The 25,758-nt window shown below is 45.3% G+C and overlaps 1 protein-coding gene across 2 annotated transcripts in view; it reads right to left on the bottom strand.

Moving 5' to 3' along the window:
- SVEP1 (sushi, von Willebrand factor type A, EGF and pentraxin domain containing 1) overlaps nt 1–25,758 on the bottom strand; it is a 1,471,106-nt gene that overhangs the window by 1,071,131 nt on the left and 374,217 nt on the right. The gene's annotated exons all lie outside the window — the stretch shown is intronic.

The raw sequence follows: 25,758 nt of genomic DNA, 5'->3' as shown, positions 1-25,758 counted from the left end.
GTATATGCTGACCTGTGTCATGCCCTTGCTCGCTATAGACCATACTGATCTATGCTGTGCCCTGGTCGCTATAGACCATACTGATCTGTGCTGTGCCCTGGTCGCTATAGACCATACTGTTCTGTGCTGTGCCTTGGTCGCAATAGACCACTCTGAGTTGCATTGTGCCTTATGGTAGCTTTAAGACTACACTGTTCATGGTAACCTGTGTCATGCCCTTGCTCGCTTCAGACCATACTGCTCTGTGCTGTGCCTTGGTCGCTATAGACCACACTGAGTTGCATTGTGCCTTATGGTAGCTTTAAACTACACTGTATATGCTGACCTGTGTCATGCCCTTGCTCGCTATAGACCATACTGTTCTGTGCTGTGCCTTGGTCGCTATAGACCACACTGAGTTGCATTGTGCCTTATGGTAGCTTTAAACTACACTGTATATGCTGACCTGTGTCATGCCCTTGCTCGCTATAGACCATACTGTTCTGTGCTGTGCCTTGGTCGCTATAGACCACACTGAGTTGCATTGTGCCTTATGGTAGCTTTAAAGTACACTGTATATGCTGACCTGTGTCATGCCCTTGCTCGCTATAGACCATACTGATCTATGCTGTGCCCTGGTCGCTATAGACCATACTGATCTGTGCTGTGCCCTGGTCGCTATAGACCATACTGTTCTGTGCTGTGCCTTGGTCGCTATAGACCACTCTTAGTTGCATTGTGCCTTATGGTAGCTTTAAGACTACACTGTTCCTGCTAACCTGTGTCATGCCCTTGCTCGCTACAGACCATACTGCTCTGTGCTGTGCCTTGGTCGCTACAGACCACACTGAATTGCATTGAGCCTTATGGTAGCTTTAAGACTACACTGTTTATGCTGATCTGTGTCATGCCCCTTGGTCGCTATTGACCACATTCATCTGCATTGTGCCCGAAGGTTGCCATAGACTGCACTATTTACGCTGTTCTGTGTTGTGCCCCCTGGCTGCCACAGACCACGCTGACCTGTGCTGTGCCCCCTGGTCGCTATAGACCACACTGATCTGAGGTGGTCACCAACAGACCACATTGATTGTGCTGTTGCCCATAGCTGCTAGTCAGCTACCACCTAAATCACTATCTGAACTATGCCAGCCTGGCTAGTTCTCATCATGCTCCCTTTCTGTATCATGCCCGATTGCACGCCCTGCAGCAGTAATGCATTCATCCCTCTCAGTAATGGACTTGCAAAGCTCGCCTGTCCTAGACATCACCCCATTCCCTGCCCTACACCTTTCTTACCCTCCCTAACTCCTTTCCCACTCAGTGCAACCACTGACCATAGCACTAAAATTAGCGCTACTCTAGGTAACACTCCACCTAACCATACCACTGATGATCACTCAGACAACAGCATCTTTGACGAACCTACACCACTATGTTTATTTAATGGCTGATCACCAAGCCAACAGAGCAAACCCTGTCCCACTTCAGTTTGGAACCTAAGATTAGCAACCAGATGTCACCACTGGTCTTACCACTTGAACACAAACATTAGGGTCAACCCTGACCACTCAACGCAGACCCAAGATGTCCCATTACCGGTAGAGGCCTCCTCAGCCAACATCCCCAACCAAGCTAAACTCAAAGGGGCGCTCATTAACGCCCGCTCGGTCCCTGCTCATGCGCTAGACATCGCTGACTTCATTGTGACTGAAAACCTTGATTTTCTGGCTATCACAGAAACCTGGCTTCATGCAGTGTCTGGTCCTGCCCTGACCCTCGCCATACCCGATAGCTACGCTATCATCAGGTACGATAGGGACAACAATCAAACCAAGGGGGGTGGAATAGCATTTATATTTAAGAGCTCTCTCAATCTAAGAGTGGCCAACAATCATCAGTTGCCCTCAGCTGAACTACTCTCGATCAAACTCCCAATCTCTCCTAATCACACCGCCCTAGTGCACCTCATCTATCGGCCACCTGGCCCCACTTCCACATTCATAGATGACATCTCTTCCATCCTAGCTTCCAGCACTAAGCCGAAATCCCAAATTATCCTACTTGGAGACCTTAACCTAGGATATCTGGACACGAACGACACTAAAGCATGTGACCTTGCCAACGTTCTATCCGACTTTGGCCTAACCCAGCATGTCAATGTACCCACCCATATCAAGGGTCGCACATTGGACTGGGTTTCAGACATGAATCGCGCACTAAACCTAATTTCAATGCTACCTTGTGCTTGGTCTGACCATTACAAAATAACATTCTCCATCGATACCTGCGCCACCCACACTTACTCGCAACAAGAAGGATATCACAACTGATAAACTACTTCCACTCATCCTCCCACTACTAAACTCGATCTCCATAACTTGTGCAGACCTCACTGCCTTGGTGGACACCTACAATCGAGCTATGCTAAAAGCATTGGACACCATTGCCCCTCTTAAACATCGCAAAGAAAAACCACGCAACCACCTTAATTCCAGGTTCACCCCACACTTACGACAACTCCGGAAAGATAAACGTAAAGCCGAGTCCCTCTGGAGAAACTCACCTACACCTGCAAATAAAATAAACCTTCTAACCATCACCCTTTCATACAAAGAAGCCATATTAGCGGCTAAAAAAGAAGTCTATAATAACAGGATCCTACAAGCTCAATCCAATACTAAGGAACTCTTTAAAATCCTCAAGGAATTAGAGTCCCCAGCTGCCCCTCCTGACACACACACCCCTGACACTGAATGGTGCGCCAACATTCAAAAAGCACTACTTAGCAAAATCACCATTCTCCAAGCCAAAATCAACACAAAAAAAACTATCTCCTTGACTCAGCAGATAATTCCCAACCCGCCAATGTCTCATCCCACAATCATTCCTTCAAACCCTTCAGCTTCACACCTCTAACCATTAGGGAAGTGGAAAATATTATCAAGAAGCTAAAACCATCCAATTGTCAAGGCGATGCGTGCCCAGCACCAATTGTAAAGGAAGAAGCGCCTGAGCTCGCCCTCTTTATCACCTCCCTTATCAACTCCTCCTTTAAATCTGGCATAGTACCAGATAACCTTAAGGATGCTTGGGTAATCCCCTTAATCAAAAAACCTAACTTAGACCCGAGTATCCCTACCAACTATAGGCCCATCACCACGGTACCATACCTTCTAAAAATCTTGGACCGGGCTGCACACCTCCAAATTCAAGACTATCTTGATAAAAACAACTTACTAGGACTTAGGCAATCTGGTTTCCGGCCGAGACACGGCACAGAGACAGCTCTATTAGATCTAAAAACACAAATTGAGGATTTGAAAGACAAGGGCAAACAAGCGCTCCTACTCCTCCTAGATTTATCCGCCGCTTTTGATCTGGTGGACCACCAAATCCTCTGCCAGCATCTCAAAACGGCTGCCCACTTTTCCGATGCGGCTACCTCCTGGATCAGCTCATTCCTTGCCAACAGATCTATGAGAGTGTTCTCATCTCTTGCTGCAGCTGATCCAGCACATGTTCCTTGCGGTGTACCACAAGGTTCGTGCGCATCTCCCACGCTCTATAACGTCTTTACAAAACCACTCTTTGATATTCTTGACCATCTGGGTGTCACCCACACAAATTATGCAGATGACACCCAGATACTCATCCCTATCACTGATGACTACGTAACTGACGCCAAAGCTCTTAATGAAGTTTACACCGTCATCCAGGCGTGGATGGCCCACCACGGTCTCTGCCTAAACGATGAGAAAACTGAGCTACTCATCCTAGGCTCCCATTCCAAGCTTGCTAAACTTGACAACAAATATGACACATTCAATATTGATGGCAACATCATTAAAGTCACCAACATCAACACTCGGAATCTATTTAGATTCCACCCTCTCGCTCACCAGACAAACCAATTCAGTAGTTTCAGCATCTGCTTACACATGCAAACTAATCACTGCTTGCCGCCCCTTCCTAACTATGGACAACTGTCTGATCCTTGCCAGAACCCTCATTTTATCTAAAATTGACTACTGCAATGCCCTCTACCTTGGAACGAGTCAAAGAAACATCGACAAACTTCAAGTTACCCAGAATAACGCCATTAGGGCTGCTCTTAACATACCTAGGCGCGCCCACATCTCATCCACTAGATGTAACTTACGATGGCTCTCTATCCCACAGCGTATTGCCGCCAAGACCCTTATTTTAAGCTACAATGCACAGAACAACGCAGCACCAGCCTACTTGTCAGAGCGCTTTACACAACACACAGCCCACAGACCTCTAAAATCTGTACATGCACACACGCTCATTATTCCTAGCTTTAAGCTTCAGACGGCCAGAGGCGCGAGCTTCCCGGTCCTGGCAGCAAAGCTCTGGAACTCTCTACCTAATGGTCTCAGGAATGTCCCCTCCCTCCATTCCTTCAAACAGAGAACTAAACAATGGCTTTATGAGCAAGATGAAGATTTGGCCACCCCCTGGTAAACATACATCGTAAGATCTGCGACCTCGATCCCCTTTGTATATACTGTGACAACCTGTAAAATCCTGTTTTTCTTTCTTTGTATAGATGTACCGTTCTTGTATGCTTATTTATTATGCAAATTGTAAGTGCCTTCTGTAATCTTCACAAACATGCGCCCTGATGCCCCTGGGCAGGCTGCGCAATATAAATAAATAAATACAAATACAAATAAGCTTGTTCTTTCATTAGCACACGCATTGTTGTGTTTGAAATTGGTTCAATGTTATTAGCACATGGAGATCGTTATTGATCTCCTCTCAGACAATCAGAATGTTTAGAGTACATTCAATAACTACTGGTGTTGACTGTGCTCTGACTTCAAAAGCAGATAGGTAAACAAAAATGCAATTTCCAGGCAGGACTTCTTTCAAAAAGACAGTTCCTCTCTGTGGGGGCCTTTTTTTGCTGCACCATTCTATTAACTACTCGAAAGAGATGGCTAAAACATGGAGGCATGCTTTCTCTTTCTTATATAGAAACTGTTTTCTTTTACATGATACCAAATTAATGCTCATGTAAAACCTAGTTTAGTTCAACCAGGTTTGCAAATACAATGTTTTGTTTATGAGGATAACCATCTCATTTCAATATTACAAAATAAAGCCATATTTAATTTGCTAACTCACTTGCCTATCTTTTTTGCCTAGTATTAAAGTAACATTTCTTTCACCACCAAAACTCAAAACATGTATTGCTACTTCCTTTATGTACTAATATCATTGTAGAGATCTGGACTGATCACTAGAACTTGGGATAATGACCCTGTCCCAATGTATGACCCTCAGCTTCCCCTCGGTTTATACTTTGGTGTTGAGTCATTATCCCACAATAATGACCCCTCCCTTGGTCTATAAGGCTTTAATATTCACATGTTTTGGGGCTAATACCTTATCACTATGCTTTGTAAAGGCCTTACTTCTCTCAGAGCTTTGAGTGAGGTTGCCATGCCATTACCATTCGGTACAGCCATCCAAACAGGTGTTGATCTCCCAACCATAACTCCATTGATTGTTTACAGAATGTTTATTTTATCTTACCCTTTGCAGGGTAATTCATAGAATTTCGCACAAAAGTGGCGCACGCGGCTGGCGCACAGTGTGCGCGTGCGAATATCTGTGCCAGCCGCGTGCGCTAAAATCGATATCCGCGCACAGTTTATCATGGATTTTAGCCTCCAAAACCAGCCGTGGCGCAGAGTGGCGCAGCGACCCTGCAGCAGCGCCAGTTACGCCCCAAGAACGCCCTCACGCAAGGAAAAGCCATCAAAATTCCCAATTCAGCGCAAAGGGCTGCGCTAACCCTGGACCAGTATACAGGGCTGGCAAACAGCAAACGCCGAGCGGGGAACGTGTATTACTGTGGTGCGTGGGAAGTTCCACACGCGATTTCAGCAGGGTACGTGTATTTCTGGGGTGTGAGGAAGTTCAAAACGCGATTACAGCAGGGTACGTGTATTACAGGGGTGCGCTGGGAGTTCCACACGTGATTTCAGCAGGGTAAGTGTATTTCTGGGGTGCGGGGAAGTTCTACACGCGATTTCAGAAGGGTACGTGTATTACAGGGGTGCGCGGGAAGTTCCACACGCGATTTCAGCAGTGCACGTGTATTTCTGGGGTGTGGGGAAGTTTAACACGCGATTTCAGCAGGGTACGTGTATTACAGGGGTGCGCGGGAAGTTCCACACGCGATTTCAGCAGTGCACATGTATTTCTGGGGTGCGGGGAAGTTCCACACGCGATTTCAGCAGGCTACGTGTATTACAGGGGTGCGCGGGAAGTTCCACACGCGATTTCAGCAGGGTACGTGTATTTCGGGGGTGCGGGGAAGTTTTACACGCAATTCCATCAGGGTACGTGTATTACAGGGGTGCGCGGGAAGTTCCACAAGCTATTTCAGCAGGGTACGTGTATTACTGGGGTGCGCAGGAAGTTCCACACGCGATTTCAGCAGGGTACGTGTATTACTGGGGTGTGGGCAAGTTTCACACACGATAGGCCCTGTGCGAGTGGGGTACGTGTATTTTGGGGGTGCATGGGAGTCCTACACGTGAATTGGCAGTGTGGGTCCTTCCAGGTGTTCCCTCTACACCCTCCACGGCCCCTGCAGGCAGACCACACCACAGGGGACTACCCTGCACCCCTGGTCATGTCCCGCAGGCAGCCCATCCACCATGGGCATGCCCCCCAGCCAAGCCACATGTCACCTTGCACTAGTGATCACCAACGCATTACCCCCTTGCGCCCCCACCCCACAGCAGTGCAGGGCACCTGCCAGCAGGCCCCCACTCATGTCCCCTTGCACCCCCACCCCCAAGCAGTGCAGGGCACCTGCCAGCAGGCCCCCACTCATGTCCCACTCATGTCCCCCTGCACCTTTGGAGGGTGTTCCTGGAAGCTTGTCACATTTGTCAGTTTGTTACCTGGAACTGGTTAGTAATGTGACCCCCTGAGGACATGGACATAAACAAAGAACTAATCCCTAGAGACAATGGATTTCTTGTTAAGATTAAGGCGGGAATAGGAAACCGATGTGCCTGGAAGGTGCCTTGCGAATCAGTAGGGTAATTTGTCTGGAACACACCTTAAGGAGCCGATTTAGAGGTCGGGTTGGGTTAGTAGGGTGGGAATGTGTTAATACTGGGATGCTATCCGTTTGTCTTGGAAAAAATGCTGCAATAAGCCCTTTTTGCTCAGTAAAAATAATAAATTAAGACTTCTATTTTGAAGTTTACAGTTTTTATGTAGTAATGTTCCTCATAGAACGGATGGGCCTTGCAGCAGATGGGATTTAGAATGGGATGGCCCTAAGAGCAGGGATGCACCTCGGGGAAGGCGTGGACCCTGAATTAGGTATGAGCCTTGGGGCAGAGTTGAATCTCAGTCCAAGCAGGAGCACTTTTATTGGGATGGACGTCACGGTGGGGATGGGTTTTGAGCAAAGATGGGCAGGGGGTGGGTATGGGCCTTAGGAAGGGCAGCCTCAGGTGCTGGGATGGCCTTTATGGTGGGCATAGGCCAGTTAAGTCTTTGTTTAAGGTGCTTGTACAGAGCTCACAAAATGTTTGGTATGTTGCCTTTGGCTAGGAAGAACAGTGAAACATTGTTCTCATGTGCAAAGTGATCATGTCAAAAGCCTACCTTTATGTAAACTTGAAACCCCCTACCAATGGCAATATTGGAATTGCATGATGTGCTCCACAATGACCAGATAAATGATCATGTACCCTGGAATACCTTTTAGACAACAACCAGCCAGAGGCTGGCTATTTGCAGATGCCTTGGTCCTGCACACCTTTCTCTTGTATCTTAGGCATTGTCTCCTCAGGGAACATGCCCAACTCACCTCCATCTTGGAACCCCCCTCCACCGATGGCCATTTTGGAGGCGTTTGATTAAGTTTATAATGAGCACACGACCGATCATGTGGCCGGAATGTTATTTTAAGCTTTGGATGCCCTGGACGCTGCCTCTCAATCTGAACATAGGTTCAGATTTTGCCAGTTCACCTGGGCCTGTTACATAGATGTATTTTGTATAATGGGAAGTTTCTCCATGGGATACCAGACTGCCTCTTTGGCATCCTGGAGAACCCTTCACGAGGCTGTATTGGAATAGTATTATTGGCTCTACAACATCCATGTGACCGATCATGTGAGTTGCTAAATTATTTTAGGCTTTAGTTTGTTTGTATGTTTGTTTGTTTGTTTTATTATTTATATTGTGCACCAGACCGAGGGGTATTCGGGCGCAAAGGCATAATGATGGTTGTTCAGCTTATGTTTAGGTTACAAGTTATACACGGGCAAATACAGCTGTGGTTACGATGCTGTGTACATGTACAGTCAAGGTTTATATACAATGAAATTACAAGAATGCAAGTATGGTACATAAATAAAGCAGAGCAAATATACAAAAGATTCCAGAGGGCTGTCAGTGGGGTATGGTTAGGTTTCATGTTCTTTTAGCCATTGAATGAGACTGGTTCTGAATTAAGGGTAGGGGAGACCTTCCCATAAGGCATGGGGAAGGGAGTTCCAATATTGTGCTGCTTTAACAGGGAAGCTGCTCCCACTGGATTTAGTGAGTTTAAATCTTGGTACTAGCAGGAGTTTGGAATGGGCTTTTCTTAGGGGGCAAGAGGCTGTTTGTCTGGTGAATCTGTCTATGAGGTATTGTGGGGCTGCGTGGTTAAGGCATTTGTGTTTTAGGTATGCAGTTTTGAGGAGGATTTTGTTTTTTGTGGAGAGCCAATTGGTGGATCTCCTGAGGTTTGATATGTGGGTGTTTTTAGGGAAGTTTAGGGCGGCTCTCAGGGCATTGTTTTTAAGGGTCTGAATTTGAGGTGATGTATTTATTACTGCCTTTGTAGAGGGCGTTACAGTAGTCTAGTTTAGACAGGATAAGTGCTCTTGCTAGGGTGACGCAGTTGTTGTGTGTGTGGAAGGGCTTGGCTGCTCTAATTAGCTTGCAGGTATAGGAGGTGGCTGAGGCCATGGCATTTACTTGTTTACCAAAGGTAAGCGTAGTAAGGTAGTTACCCAGGCTCTACCTCGTCCCATCCCTCTGAGCAGAGGGGCCTGGCTGTTTCTGGCTCAACTGATCCCTTTGCAAAGATTCTTCTATCTTAAGCACAGTCTGCATCTTGGTATCCTCCACCCAGGCCTATGCCCATAATTCAAGAGCGTGATTGGCTCATTGTAGTAATTGTTGAAATAAACATTTAATTTGAATGTGTTCCTACATGCCAATGAAATGAAGCCTGGTAAACTATGAAACATGGGCTTTAATGCTCTATAAGGAAATGATAGACATAATATTTATTATAAACCGAACCATACTAGGAGTATGGTTATGTGTTTTAGACAAACATATTATTTATGTATTCTTATTAGTGAGCTGGACATTATTTTTAATGTGATAGAAAGCCATGGGTGCAGCATTGACGTCAAGTGAATTTATAAACTCTAGATGTCAGCCTACCATGTAGATTAATGCAAGGAAGATGAATGAATGTCTATTTAAGGTGATATGTCTTGGTTCCAAACTACTAGAATATGTCGAAATGCAAGTTTCTGCCCTGAAAATCAAAACCACTGATAGTCTAATCTGAAAGACCACCAGTGTCTTGAATAATGGATGTTAACCTAAAAGTAAAGTGCTTTTATGAAACATATGCTATAGTGGTACATTAATCTGTGACCTTGGAATGCATTATTTATAAAGAAAGAAAGTAACCCGCCTCGATTGGCATTAATTATTGAAGAATAGTTCATTTAATTATACTTGACCAACAGATGGATGCCTATTTGTAGTGATCATCCCACATGCATCGTTCATTCCTTCTTCGCTCATTTCTTCCTTTCTGCCTTCACTCGCTACTCGCTACTCAAACATCGTATCATTCTGATCAAGGATACCATAAGCACTCCTTTGATGATGCCTCACTCGGAAACATTGGCGAAATTACAAAGTTGCTAAATTCTTATAGTCAGGTATTGTTACAAGCATGTCCATTTGGTCTGATCTAACATTGGCCCATTGATTGTGCTCCCTATAATAACGCAAAACGTTTCTTATGCTTCTACTTCTATATCTCCACTACTAGACCTTACCAAATCCACATAGAGACTTAGACCAATTACACATGATTCTAATATCATTAGTCTAATCTCCAAATATGGCCAACTGCTTGATACTACGAGCCTATAAATAGCGCACAAAAAACACACTTATTGGGTACTCAGACAGCACCCATACCTTTCAATTGTCCCCAATCACACATCTGTTCGCAACTCTCCATGACTAGCCACTTCCACCCCTCCTCAATCTCTGCATAGGTATGCAACAAACTGCCTACTCCTCACACTCCTTCATGACTTCCTTTAACCCAGACTCTACCCTATTATCGTGGTAACTTACCCATCCACCTATACTCTCAGCACGCAAATCCCGCTCCCTCCCTACCCTTCTAACCACCACTTCCCCTTCATAGATCAATTCCATACTGATGTCCATAAGCTATGCCCCTGCTCCCTTCAACTCATTTGAACACATCTCACCACATTCTGACCCTCCACCCCCTTTGCACACCCATTCGTAGCAACAACACCACATTCTTGGCCGGTCCATCTCACTCTATCTCAATGCATCCCATTCCATATACACTTCGTTCTATCATCCTTCGCCTCTTCATTTTCTGTCTTCACAGAAGACACCTGACCCTATCAGACCCCCTTCAACCAATTCCTCCCCCATTATCACTCATTTGCAAGGAAAGCCCTTCTGCACTCTCATCTCACACTTTAAATGCCACACACTACATGCCCACTCATCTGTCCTCACCACTTCACCCCCCGTCTGCAATCCACTCCCCAGCCCAAACCACAAATCATATAACAGCTTCCGCACCATCCGTGCTGGACTGGTCTAACAACCTAGAACACCTACCACCGATGGGACAACTTCCCAAATCACCTCTCACACCTTCACAATCCCCCCTTCAGCCACCCCAATCACTACACATCCGTCAACTATAACTGGTGATGCTTCTACACCACAGCTCCCCTCTCATCTACACAAATTACCTCCTTACATCCCATGCCCTTGCTGGGTATGGCACTCCTCTCAGCAGCAACCATTATCTATGTCATAGCCCACCAGTCTGCCCCTCTCAAACCCACTTCGCCTACAATGAACGAAACCACATAGCACCAAGCCCTACTCTTACACACACAGCCTCAGCTACCACCAAAAATAGAACTATATTTCTCAAAATCCTCCCACATTAACTCCTCCCGTTTCTCACTAAAACAAAACAACACACACATCTATACACACACCCTTTCACCTACAAGCGCAATCCTGTGAAATCCCTCCTCAGTATGGTGACTTCACCCCCACTCACAAGCCTCCAACTTCTCTGCCAAGAACACAAGGAGAATCTCTCATGATCACCCTCATCAAACTAAACTGTTGGCAATAAAACAGAGATCTATAACCTGCACCTTTCCATTTTCACTGCAGAACTGTGCTTGTTACCTAGACAGTTTCCCTGCTATGTTATCAGTAACTTATTTCTTTCGCTCCCCAGACCATCAGCTCCTCAATTCATGGCAACCAGCAATCACCAGAGAGGGTCTTCCATCCCAACCCTTTCAACACAACCCCACAAGCCACATACACCATCACCTCCATCGTCCCATCTTACTGAAAGACAACCACAATTTATCACAGATATTGCCACCACCAGGCCCCTCCACAACACATTGAGCCTGCAATAAACAAATAAAACGCTTCTTAACTATATACTCATCAATGCCAGATCAGTCTCTAACAATTGACATACATATGACCTGATCACCAAAGAGTGTCCCGACATCCTATTCATCACTGAAACGTGGTACTCCGAAGACTTCCTACCAATTGCACATGAGGCTTTCCAGTAGGGATTGAAACTGATCATCCAGAACAGCGCAAGCAGGACTGGTGGCATTGCCATTCTCCACAAAGGTTCCATCTCCGCTCCTCCCAATGAAAACCATCCCCAAATCCATGACTGTGAACTCCTTCTAGTAAATGTTCTGCTCTCTATCATCACACTCCTTCCTGCTTATATAGAGCCCCACGATACAATAGAACCTTTTCTGAATCGCTCAGTGACTTCATTATTGCCATCATGGTCTCCCACGCACATCTAACAGTATTAGGAGACTTCAACATTTGGTTTGATATGCCCCTTAATTCCATGACACACTCACTATTGGACAACCTAGAAACAATGCCACTAAGCAAGCTAATCTTAGGCCCCACCCACCTGCTGGACCTACCTTAGTTGTAATTTGTTGATCATCCCTCTTCACCTTCCCACCATGAGTGATCATAAAGTGTTATCACTATGCTGTCTTCTTCAACCTCTTCTCATGTGGCTCATGCTACCTTGCAGTGATCACTGCACCACAAACCCAATCCCGCAATAGAAAATAAATCAAAATGAATGATTCTGGTCCTCGTAGATCTTCTACTAGACTCCCAGCTCACATACTCTCTCTCCACCTCCCAGTCCTCCATCTCAAAGTTTGCTAATGGGCTCACTCATGTTCTCAACTTCCTCTCTCCCATCAGTTCCTTCTCAAACGGAAGACACCACACACCCAGATGGTTCTCCTCTACTCTATAACAATGAAAACAGTAAATCATATTCCTGAGCACAGATGGTGTTCAGACCAATCAAAACCAGACAGACTTGACTATGCTAGTCAGTGTACCCACTATTGTGCAGAAATACACAAAACTAAAAAAAAAACCTTTTACAGGTACAGAATCTACAAAGCCCTGCACCCAACAGATACTCTTTAAACTCATCTCACATTTCAATGCACCTACATCCCTCACTAACTCACAATCTGTGTGTGACTCTCTCTATGACTACTTTTGTGACAAAGCCCTCGAGAGACACACTTCCATCCTGTCAAAAATCTCAACACTCCCCACCCTTTCCCCAGCCACCTGCACAACCTCACCACAATCCCCCACAGCCATTCCTCTTTTCTCCCCCTTCTCCTCACTCACCCCCACATAATTGCTCAACTTCCTGTCAAACAGCTGACCAGCTCCTCAGGAGACCCTTGCCCTCTCACCCTGCTAAAAAAGATCCTTTCCTCAACTTGTGTGGGCAATCTTCCACTTTCCATAATAAACAGTTCATTTACTTCTAGCATCCACCATGCTGAATTTAAAACCACTTACGTCAAGCGTCTTCTGCTCTAGCACCTTGAAGCATCTCTTGTGCTAGATGGGATTACCAATAATGATCTCAGACCAAATAACTGGACAGACTCAAAGAATATGGCAAAGTACTGTTATGAAGCAGCTTCTGTAGACTTCTTGGGTTCATCAAGTAAGTTCTTTATTGTGAGTTACATAAGCTGTTAAGTATGAGAGTCCACCGGGTGCCATCACCCAGGCTCAACTGACCAGGCTGGAACTCTGGGGCCTGGTTTATTGCCAAACATTCTGCAGGCTTACTCAGCATTCCAAGCTAGGACACAGCAGCATTCCTGCAGGCATGCACTGGCAATACGCACATCATAACACATCTCCTCTCCTTCGAATGACAACCCCAACAAAGGGAAGTTCATTACACACCAATTATGTTATAATGTTAAATATCTTTTAGAGAGATGCCACTCAAATTCCCTTCCAATCTTTATTCACAATGGGACGCTATCCCTTCTTACCTTTTCTAACGGGACGCTATCCCTTCTCCAATGGGACGCTATCCCTACATAAAATGGGACGCTATCCCTGCTTCTAATGGGACGCTATCCCTTCTTCAAACGGGATGCTATCCCTTCTCCAATGGGACGCTATCCCTACATAAAATGGGACGCTATCCCTGCTTCTAATGGGACGCTATCCCTTCTTCAAACGGGACACTATGGCTTCCCCAATGGGACGCTATCCCTACATAAAATGGGACGCTATCCCTGCTTCTAATGGGACGCTATACCTTCTTCAACGGGACACTATCCCTACATATAATGGGACGCTATCCCTACTAATAATGGGTCGCTATCCCAAACCTACCTGCCCCCACCTTTCTACAATGGAGATCCACTCCCACTTCATGCCAATAAACATTGCACTTATATATTCTCATAACTATTTCATCGCAAACATAAATATATAAACATATAGCTCTATAAGTCCATGTTGCAGCGCAACGTAATTCAACATTTCCAGCCGCGAACCTAAAATGCCTCAAAAGAGTTAGTGCTATTTCTCATCTTGATACTAACCTTTGCATGCACTCTCTTCTACTACCGTTAATGCATAGGTATTAACTCCTATATCTCACATGCTGCACACTTCTGTCCACGCAAAAGACTTCTCATGGAGCTTCCATGCATACTTGATGTTAATCTGTCACTTTCCTCGCTTGACATTTCGACATTATGATAAAGTTGAAAGCTGAAATCTATCAAGGCCACATGTGACCCATAAATGTCCATCAAAGTCCTTCCTGAAAATCCTCAAAAAATTATACTTCAACACGTACTAAAGTTAAACTTCACATAGCAACTCACGCTAGATTACTCTTCCTGGCACTCGTCCGCAATGCAGGCAGAACTAAATTTACATCACCTCGTACATTTAACAAACTTCATACTGCATATCAAATTTGACATTACTTTGCAAGAATAATTATTGAATGGGAATCTTGAACAATACTACACTTATCATAAAGGATGCATGTTGTGCCGGTTCATATCTGTTCCTTTAAACTGCGGCTCCCAAAAGATCAAGAAGATAAACAAACCAGTTCAATTGTCATTAGCATCAGACCGTACGTGGATCGGTACATTCTACTCTTCCATGGCTCTAGCAAAAGCATTTTATTTCCATAGCCGACTTCCGATCCGACCCTCTTCCTTGGTCGCTTCATTGCTCCTTCATACTTCCGCTGCAGCCCTGCATGCCAGTCAATTGACATACACTAGATGTACTTCCGCTTCTCCCTTTGCTTGCGGTGTCCTTCAAAGTAATTCATGAAAAGGCTGCCTCCACTCCAGGTGGAACGGCTAACGGGCCTTGGTGAATCGGACTGTTTACAACTGGGACCCAATCATGCACAAGTCAATATCCTCTGCACATTCAGGACTATTGTTCCAATCCCGATGCCTCACTTCCTGTTCACGTCGAACGACCCTGTAGGGTGCCTTCTTCGAATGACTGGGAAAAAACGCGTATTAAAACCCATAGCTCGGAGCACTTCAGTGTTCCCATTCGGGAAGGATGCCGGAGCGCCTCAGCGTTCTCAAATGGCAAGAATACACAGGGCCAACCTTCCATGCCATCGCCAACTCCCTTAGCTCTGCTGTGACGTCATCAAACGCTCACTGACTCCAGAGCCACACGGAGCTCTCCTGGCCAACAGTCGCCGCATTAGCACGACACGGCAAACCGAACCAACTAAAGCACTAGCAAGACGTGCTTCACTATACGGTGAGCCGGTGCAAGTAAAGCTAATCAACATGCTGCTCCTTATGGCAATTTCGCAGTGTGACAATATGGCTTTGTACCTCTAAGTTTTTTTTTTTTTATATATTTTCACCTCCATGCTTTGCTTCAGGCTGCTCAACTAGGGCACAGCGCCTGTGCACCAACACTACACGGAGCCTGCTTCCTCTTAGGGTTGTCCTTCAATCTTAGAGCTTGCACTGTCTTTCCCAAATACAACTGCTCTAATCATACCTATTTTTTTCCAACTTATGGGCTTCACTTTCATACATGGTTACCTTTCCATGTTGGGGCTTCACATCTTGCCCTATACTTTTTCTACTTCATAACCCCTTATATTCGCACAGGGTGCCCTTCACTTCACCGCTTGCTTAATCTTTGAGCCACCCTTGTTTACTACCAAGTCTCTTGGGCGCTACTTCACATCTGCTAAGATTACTTCAAGCTTTATACTTCATCCTTATGGGCCAGCGCATTACTTTTGGGATTAAAGTTAACTTTTGGGGGTTTTACTGATATACTTCTTTTACACCCCCTTATCTTCTCCTTCTTACCCCTGCGCTTTTGGCCCCCCTGGGTGATGGGACTTACTTCTGGATGACTGGGGGCGGTGGTCTCTCTGCTTCTTCTGCTGCTCCCCCACCACAGCTCAGCTTTCATCCTCTCTTTTGGTTCTTGATAATCCTTGTCGCCAATGTTATGAAGCAGCTTCTGTAGACTTCTTGGGTTCATCAAGTAAGTTCTTTATTGTGAGTTACATAAGCTGTTAAGTATGAGAGTCCACCGGGTCCCATCACCCAGGCTCAACTGACCAGGCTGGAACTCTGGGGCCTGGTTTATTGCCAAACATTCCGCAGGCTAACTCAGCATTCCAAGCTAGGACACAGCAGCATTCCTGCAGGCATGCACTGGCAATAAGCACATCATAACAAGTACTACATTATTCTCAATTTAATAAAGCAGGGTAAACTGGCAGACATCGGACTGATGCATACACACTCACGCACAAACTTGATTACAGAGAGGTTTTATACCCCAATATGTGTCATCTATGACATCATCCTTCATGGAAAACTGTAAAACCTATCGATGGGAGGGTTTGGTTAGGGGAACATATCTACTTAGAGAATACATATAGGTTAGTACTTCATTGGCTGTCTCTTATACGTGAGGCATGCCTCAAACTTCCTCTAAATATGTATAATACTGATTATAGTAGACAACATGGCAGTGGAATGGTCTATGCAACATTATATAGCAGGCTGCCCCATAGACATACTGATTGGTTGGCATTCCCACCAACCTTGGACTTTTTGCTCGGCTAGCAGCACGTAATTAAAACAAAACCCAGGTGCGTGAGTCACATCAGATTATTCCCTACTTTCCCAATTAGTCCATCATCTCTCATCAGTCTGACCATAATCCAAAGTTTACCGTCTGTAGTTGACCTTGTAGCTTGCTCTCTGTTCTGGGACATTCAAGGGAGTGAAAGCACATCACTACCTTCATCCACAGCTTAATGAATAACCCTTGTTTTTAACTTCTGGATCACTTGTGAGGAGACTGCAAATTTGTCCATTTCAACCTCATATTTACTCCTATTTGATTCAATTATGCTGGGTGTGATTGCTCCTCTTGGTCTCTCGAGACTTGATCACTTCATCTTGTAAGAGTAGTATCCATTGTTAATTGTCCAATACTTGGCTCTTGGAAATGTTGTCTTCTTCTTTAATGTAAGAGAAATATGTCTCACGCTAATGGCTTATCTGTCTGCCTCCCTTTGTACTTTGCAGCTATTCCTTGAAATAGCATCCTTGACCCCAGGCCAACATAGACTCCTCTATGTTTTGCACAGAAAGCTAATTCTCCAACATCTCCTGACTCTACAGCACTTGTCTTTTTCTGAGGTAGATGGATTGAATCTTTGAACGAGCCGTTGACCATTTTCCTATGATGGCCGTACTTGCCACGTTATATTTTCCTCTATAGCAAGCTTTTATGTGTCTCATCTACCTTGCGTTGCAACATATTTACACTTATTAGTCAGTAAATTGCTTCATTCTTCTTTGTATATATGATTACTTTATTGTTTTGTACATGATTCTAGTATCACTTCAGTTACAATGTTACTCTTCAGTATTTTCATATTGTTTCAATATATTCTTGTATATCTTCTTTATGACATCATTCTGCCCTTGTAAAATTTCAGCCCAGCATCTACATGATGTCCAATGGTGCTTGATGACATTTTTCCATACAACATCCTTCCACTGCTTCAGTGCAAGAATACATTTGATACAGTTGTCTGAGTGCATATCGTCTCTCGTACACTCGATGCGTTATAGGCACAACACATGGAGTCCCATAACGGGCTCTTCTCCTGCTGTTCTAGTATGATGGAAGGGTCAAGATTAGGGATAATGCATCCACTTGCTCCTCTACATTCTCCTTACAAACACTTCCATTGACACTCTTGATGTGAAGAACTACAGACCCATCTCAAACAACCGATTCAGAGATGAATTGGCTGATTGAGTATAATGTTCACAACAAAGCTGTTTTTCTGAATTCAACAACATCCTAGATTGTGCTCAGTCAGACTTCAAGCCCCTAGGGGGAACAGAATCATGCTTAGTTTGTATCTTTCATGATCTTAAAAGACACACAGACTCAGACAGAAGTGCTGCCTTCACCCTTCTCGACCTCTCAGCAACCTCCAACACTATAAACTGTTGTATTCTCATCATTAGATTACACAAACTAGGCATTAGGGATGTATCTCTGAACAAGATTGCATCCTTCCTCTCTAAAATATCACAAATTGTACACTTAATGCCATTCACCTGCTCTTCGCACCCTGTCCTCTTGGTGTACCCCAAGGTGCCTCACTCTCCCCACTTGTCTTTACATAACCCCTACCCGAGCCCACTGCCTGGCATCATTTGATCCCACTTGCTGTCATGCTATAACTATGCCGACAACACCCAACTAATCTTCAAAATCTCTAACACTACCTCCTCCATCCCTCCTGACCTTGCAACATGTCTCTCCGTAGTGAAACATTCGATAATGGCTAATCACCTCCTTAACCCTTGCTAAAACAAAATCATGCTATGTGGAAAAACATCCCTCTTCCCTCAACCGTTAAATGTCTCAGCTGTCTTATGGACTCCAACCTGACCCTGATACATCACATCAACTCAGTGGTAAAAAGATGTTTCCTCCATGTGCTCCAACGCATTTTCACTTTTCAAGCTGTTCCACACAGAGTCATCTCAATCACTGCTATAGCATCATCACACCTAGACTATGCCAACACCCTATCCATAGGAGCTTCCATCTCCTACCTGTCCAAACCCCAAAGAGTCCAATCTACTCTGGCTAAATTGCTCCTACCCTTAGCACGAGAATAGCACATATCACCTGCCCTCCAAGTTCTGCATTGGCTTCTGATCAGCCATCATTTGACCTTTAAAGCAATGTGTATCACCCTCTTGTCTTCTACAGCATAGGTTTTTTTTAATTTCAATCGCTGCATCGCAGCTTGTGAGGTCACTTCTTCCTGGTCCCTTCTCTTCCCTACCGCCTCCCACCCTGCCCCTGACCCCGTATTGGGCAAGCTGCCTGTGTTTAATGGTGGTTTGAAGTACATTTGCTGATGCTCGGCATGGAAATCTCCTTTCAGGATGTACTTGTGCTGAGTCTATCTTCACCACAGAGTTCCCGCTCATATTTTTAAAAGAAATTCTTGTTGGGCATTTTGTTATTTCAATCATCACATCGTGCCTTGTGAGGTCACGTCTTCCTGTTCCCTTACCTCCCTGACAAGGTAAGAAAGGTGCTGGCAGGGGGGAACAGATATTACTGATCCCTATTTAACTGGCACTCCTCTCTTATTAATCCTACTCTGGCTAAATTGCTCCTAGCCTTAGCACGAGTATAGCACATATCACCTGCCCTCCAAGTTCTGCATTGGCTTCCGATCAGCCATCATTTGACCTTTAAAGCAATGTGTATCACCCTCTTAGCCTTCTACAGCATAGGTTCTGAATACCTGCAGCAAATGTTTTCGTATTATAAGGCCACCAGAAACCTTAGATCGGCCCAGCTCTCCGGCTTATAATACCAGTGACCAATTCAATTCCTATTGGTGGCACCCGCTTATCAGTTCAAGCTCCCAAAATGTGGAACTTAGTCCCAGTAAACATCTGTCGCATAGAAGACCACCTTCTCAGGCAAGTGCCTCAAAACACGGCTTTCCACTGTTCCCCCAAAGACACAATCTGATTATTTTACACCACTCAATAGCTTACCAGTACATGATTTGACACATGTGTCAACATCAATGGGTATCCTCCCAAAGACTTCTTATATAATTACCCAACCTGCTCTGTTTTGACAGGAGTGACAGAGTATATTGAATGAAAGTGCTCTCTCTCAAACATCAGTTTCTAGCATTAGCAGACTATTACTGATCCAGAAGCTGTTCACAACTTGTCACTCCCTACACGCCCTCTCTAGAATGTTTGTGTATTTTAGTGTCCATGGTACTGCATAGCCTTCTTCAACCTGCCAGCTGTAGGGGCTACTCAACAAGTGATAAGGGTTGCACACAACCCACATCTTTGACTACAAATCTAATCCCCTTTCCAATTCTATTTGGCAACTTCTATCCTGGTATTAGAAGAGGCATGCAGCCCAGCAGAGCTAGTACCCTTGGTGCAGTGACTCTATTTAAGAAGCCCGGCAACATCCTGTCAATCCAAGAGCTACCCCGTGATAAAAAATAGTCTCATCCTTGAATAAGTCTTCCCAGACCAAATACACTCATCCCCCTACCGACATGTGCACACATCTCAACTTTAAAATTAGTAACTTTTCCTTTCACCTCTAGCGCCAACCCACTCAAATTTCGAATTACTGAAGTGAGCAGAAACTCATTCCTAGATGTGGTCAATAGGCCATCACCTCAATCAGGATGGTAACACGCGAAAACAGTAAAGACTGTGGACAAGTAACTCTGCACTCTGAATGAGCAATAGCATCTGATAGGATGTACTTGTGGGTAGTCTATCTTCACTACAGACTTCCCACTCATATTTTAAAAAGAAATTCTTGTTGGGCATTTTTTAATTTCAATCGCTGCATCGTGGCTTGTGAGGTCACTTCTTCCTGGTCCCTTCTCTTCCCTACCACCTCCCACCCTGCCCCTGACCTCGGATTGGGCAAGCTGCCTGTGTTTTAATGGTGGTTTGAAGTACATTTGTTGATGCTTGGCGTGGAAATATCCTTCCAGGATGTACTTGTGCTGAGTCTATCTTCACCACAGAGTTCCCGCTCATATTTTTAAAAGAAATTCTTGTTGGGCCTTTTGTTATTTCAATCACTACATAGCGCCTTCTGAGGTCACGTCTTCCTGTTCCCTTCCCTCCCGCCTCCCACCATGCACCCGACCCTGGATTGGGAGAGCTGCCCCACTTAAGTGAACCCAGCAGGGCAGCCCCACTGCACGTGCAGCCCCCTGCGTCTAAGGACAGTTCCCATTGTTGCAGCTCCAGATTGTGTGTGCCTGTGTTCACCGTGGGAGAATGCAGGGCAGCCGTCAACCAGCAGCTACTGACAAGGTAAGAAAGGTGCTGGCAGGGGCGAACAGCTATTACTTCTCCCTATTTAACTGGCACTCCTCTCTTATTTATCCTACTTGCTAAGTTTGCAGTCTGCTGCACTTTACAGTTGTAGGTTTTCCACATCTGGCATTAGATGAATTGTCATAGTTAGCCATTCGAGAGCTTTTTATTCTATCTATCTAGGGAATTCGAATCTCACATTTCATACACAACAGCTTCTGCTGTTGTGTATGAAAACATGGCTTTTCCACTCTATCTAGGAGTCAGATCTGTATGTTTTTGCAATTGCTGTGGTGTTTGAAAATTAGGCTTTTCCATTTATCCTACTATCTGGCATCTTTTTTTTCATGCTATCCAGGAAACTCACTTCTCGGTGTCTTGCTTTCTGCTGTCTGCTGAAACCTAGGATTTTTTCCTTTTATCCTGGACACTTGATTCTAGTGTGTTGCATTGCTGTGGTGTGTAGTTTGCTGTTGTGCCCTGCAGTTTCTCCCTCTCTCTCCCCCCCTTCTCTCTGTGCTCTCCTCCATGGTGCTTTCAATCTCCCCTATCTTCTCTAACTGCTATTCTCTCACCTATGTTGTCTCTCTTTCGAAGTCTGGAAGGAAAAGGTTCAAGAAGGATCTCCTGGTCTCAAATCCAGGCCTGCCCATTGCTGACACCTATGTCAATGCTTCTTCCAGACAGACTGTGATTAACATCCTCTTTGTCATTCCCTCTCCAGACCTTTGGATGCCCCATATCGTCTCAGTGCTCTACCCTTTCTCTTCCTCTCCCATTAATGGTGGCACCAGTTGGGAAGTACTCCTGGGATAGTTCCTTTCATCTAGGGTCATCATTAATGTCTACCTAAATGGCACTGTAATGGTCCAATTGACTAATGTGGTCGTCAGAGGTGGCCAGCCATCCACCACAGCCTGGGAAAACAAGGAAGTGGCTGCAACACAAATAAAATAGAATAAAGGAAAATAACAGCCAGAGGAAAACCGTACCATGTGAATAGCTTTGGAGCAGGCTGTCGTAAGTCTCCCCCGTCTCACCTGGGATTGCTTCTTGCTCTGTTCCGCGGGAGGATTCCTCTTGTGAACGGATCGGGTCTTGTATAGGCTCGCTCGAGTCTCGTCTGGCTGCAGAGCGTGTTCAGAGTTCCGGGAAGGCCGCTGTTCCAGGATGTCCAGGGAAAAGGTAGCGGTCGCTTGGAATCAGGATTCCGGGAGCAGATTAGAGGGAAGGGGTGAAAGGAAGGAAGAAGGAACCAGGAACTAGGAATAGTGGATTCTCCGAACAGCACACACACGTCAAGTCACTACCTAACGATAGCGTTGAGATGCGCAGGGCCGTGGGGGCGTGGCCAATTTATAGAACGTGCCGTGTGCGACGTGAAGGCTGGTGCGAGGCAAATCGCTTGGCGCGGCCATGTTGGGAGTGACAAAGAATACAAGCCTCGCCGCGATAAGGACCAGGAAGTCCAGAAGGGGCAAGTTCTATGGGTCATGACAACATGCCTCCTCCGAAGACCTGTTCCACCAGGTTTTCTCGGTGTATGAGATGGAATCTTCTAAGCAATCAAGGGGTATTTAAGTTAGAAACTGGTTCTCACGTTCTCTCTCTAGGAGGATATCCCTTCCATTCAACCAGGTATTGAAGTCGACCTCGTTTATACCTGGAATCACATATTCTGGACACTTCATATTCCAGCTGATCGTCCACAACAACAGGACTGGGTCTGCAGGATTTTCGGGTGGATTGGATGTAAGGTTTCAATAGGGAAGTGTGAAAGACTGGGTGTATTTTCTTCCAGGAATCAGGTAGCTTGAGTCGGAATGAGACAGGATTGATTATCTCCTTTATGGAAAATGGTCCATAGTAGCGAGGGGCCAATTTGTTTGGCCGTAGATGTTGCGGTAATAGTTTCGAGGCAACCAGATTTGATCACCAACAGAATAAGAAGGCACTGGTCTTCTTTTGGAATCCGCATAAAGCTTAGTGCGTGTTTGGGCCTCTTTCAATTGTTCCTTGGCTTCCTTGTGTATGTTGATGAGAGTCTGTATCCATGAGTCGAGAGTAGGTACTGGAGTGGGATGTGGAAGAACAGAAGGTAAAACGGACGGGTGAAAACCTTGACTGCAATAGAAAGGGCTGACCTTGTGTGCTGAGTGATCGGAATTGTTGTAGGCAAACGCGGCCAGGGGTATGAGGAGAGACCAGTCATCCTGAACCTTGGTGGCAAAACAACAAAGATATTGCTCCAGAGTTTGATTTACACGTTCGGTAGCTCCATTGGTTTGTGGGTGATAACCTGATGAGAGAGCGCGTTGGATCCTTAGAATACGACACAGATGTTTCCAGAATTGTGAGACGTATTGAGATCCTCGGTCAGATATAATCTTGGAAGGAAGTCCATGAAGACGGAAAATATGTCCCAGGAAGATTCCAGCAAGTTCTGAGGAGGATGGTAGTTTATACAAAGGTGTAAAATGAGCCATATGAGTGAACAAGTCTATGGTTACCATGATGGTCGTGTATCCTCAGGAAGGTGGTAGTTCCGCAATGAAGTCTGTAGCAATAAACTCCCATGGTCTTGTTGGCAGCGATGGTTGCAGTAGAAGACCCGCCGGTCTCTTGTTATCATGTTTGTTTTGACTGCAGATAGCGCAATCCTTGACGTACTGTTGTACGTCGGTCTTCATTTGAGGCCACCAAAACTGTCTTTGTATAAGACGGAGGGTGTTAGTTATACCACGATGACCGGAGTGAAGGGTATCATGGCAGAGGTTTATTATCCTTTGTTCTAATTTCTGCGTAGGAATGACCAGTGCATTGTCCTTGAATAGATATTCTTCCTTAAATGTTAGATTCCATGGGTTTGTCCTTGAAATATCCTTCCAGAGGTCAGAGGACTGGGTTTGCACTCAGATTTCTTCCAGGAGGTTGATTGCTTGAGCTACAAAGATAGTGTGGGGAAACATCTTAGGATAGGCCTTGTCCTCAATGGCTACGTAGTCAGGACGTCGAGATAAGGCGTCAGCAATCATTTTTTGTGACCCGAGAACATGAGTGATTTGGAATTTGTACTGGGCAAAGAAGTATGCCCAACGAGCCTGACGACTGTTCCTGCACTCCAACAACTGTAGAATTTGGAGATTCCGATGGTCTGTGCGGACCCGAACTGGATAACTAGCACCCAGAAGTAGGTGTCGCCATTCAGTGAAGTATTGGCGGATGGGCAGCAGTTCCTTCTCCAGGACGGAATAGTGTGTCTCGCTGGGAGTCAGGGTTCATGAAAGGTAAGCAATGGGGTGTTCTAGTCCATCCTCAAGTTCCTGTTTCAAGACCGCCCCTATGGTGTAATTAGAGGCATCTGTTTCCACTAGGAATGGGCGATTTATGTCGGGCTGGGTCAGGATGGGGGCTTGTGTGAACTCTGACTTCAATCACTGGAATGCCTTATCTTGCGGCGTAGACCAGATAAAGGGGGTGTCCTTCTTCAATAGAGCAACGATCGGCTGAACGATCTCGGAAAAGGTAGAAATAAACTTCCGGTAGAAGTTGGCGAGCCCCAGGAAGGATTGAACTTGTTTCACAGATGTGGGAGCGGGACAAGCCAGTATGGCCTTTACCTTTGAAGGGTCCATACCAATTCCTTCTGGGCTAAGGATGAATCCTAGGTAGTGAACAGAATTAACGTGAAACAAGCATTTTTCGGGTTTGGCTAACAGTTTGTGTTCACAAAGTCGTTGTAGTACTGCCTTTACATGTTCTTCATGTTTTAGAGGATCCTTGGAAAAAATCAATATATCATCCAAATAGACAATGACAAAGAGGAACAACATATCAGAGAACACCCTATCCATAAAACGCTGAAAGACTGCGGGAGCATTGGCTAGTCCAAAGGGCATGACTAGGTATTCATAGTGACCAAAGGGTGTTCTAAAGGCTGTTTTCCATTCGTCTCCTTCCCGGACATGGATTAAGTGGTAGGCACCCCGGAGATCCAACTTTGTGAATATTACGGCACCTCTCACAGCTTCCAGGATATCCGAGATCAGGGGCAGTGGATACCGATCTTTGAGGGTGCATTGATTTAAGCCTCGATAGTCGAGGCAAGGTCTGAGTTCCTTGGTATCCTTCTTGGGAACAAAGAACAATGAAGCACCCGCTGGAGATTTCGAGGGTCTTATGGTGCCGTTTTCAAGACTGGTGTCTAGGTATTCCCGAAGGGCCTTTTTCTCAGGTTCGGAAAGAATGAACATTCTGCCGAAGGGAATTACAGCTGAGGGATCTGTATCTATGGCACAGTCTTCGGGCTTGTGAGGGGGTAAGGCTTGGACTATGGCAGTAGAAAATACATCAGCATATCCCTGATAGGCCTCTGGAACTTGGATGATATTGGAAACCATGAGTGTTTTTTCTTGGCCTCTTGGTGGTTCTTTAGGAGTTATCAAGGAGGGATCCAGGGATAGACAGTGGGACTTACAGAACTCTGAGCCCAGGAATAATGATCCTGCTGTCCAATTAATATACGGATTGTGCTTTTGTAACCAGGGCATACCCAAAACCATGGGGTAATGGGCTGACTTAATGATGTCGAATGTAATCCGCTCTT

The sequence above is a fragment of the Ambystoma mexicanum genome, chromosome 6q (assembly GCF_040938575.1).
Source record: "Ambystoma mexicanum isolate Mex_15411 chromosome 6q, UKY_AmexF1_1, whole genome shotgun sequence".
In the NCBI taxonomy this organism is placed as follows: Eukaryota; Metazoa; Chordata; class Amphibia; order Caudata; family Ambystomatidae; genus Ambystoma; species Ambystoma mexicanum.
The sequence above is the reverse complement of the archived record's forward strand: the minus strand, read 5'-3'. Positions and strand labels throughout refer to the sequence as shown.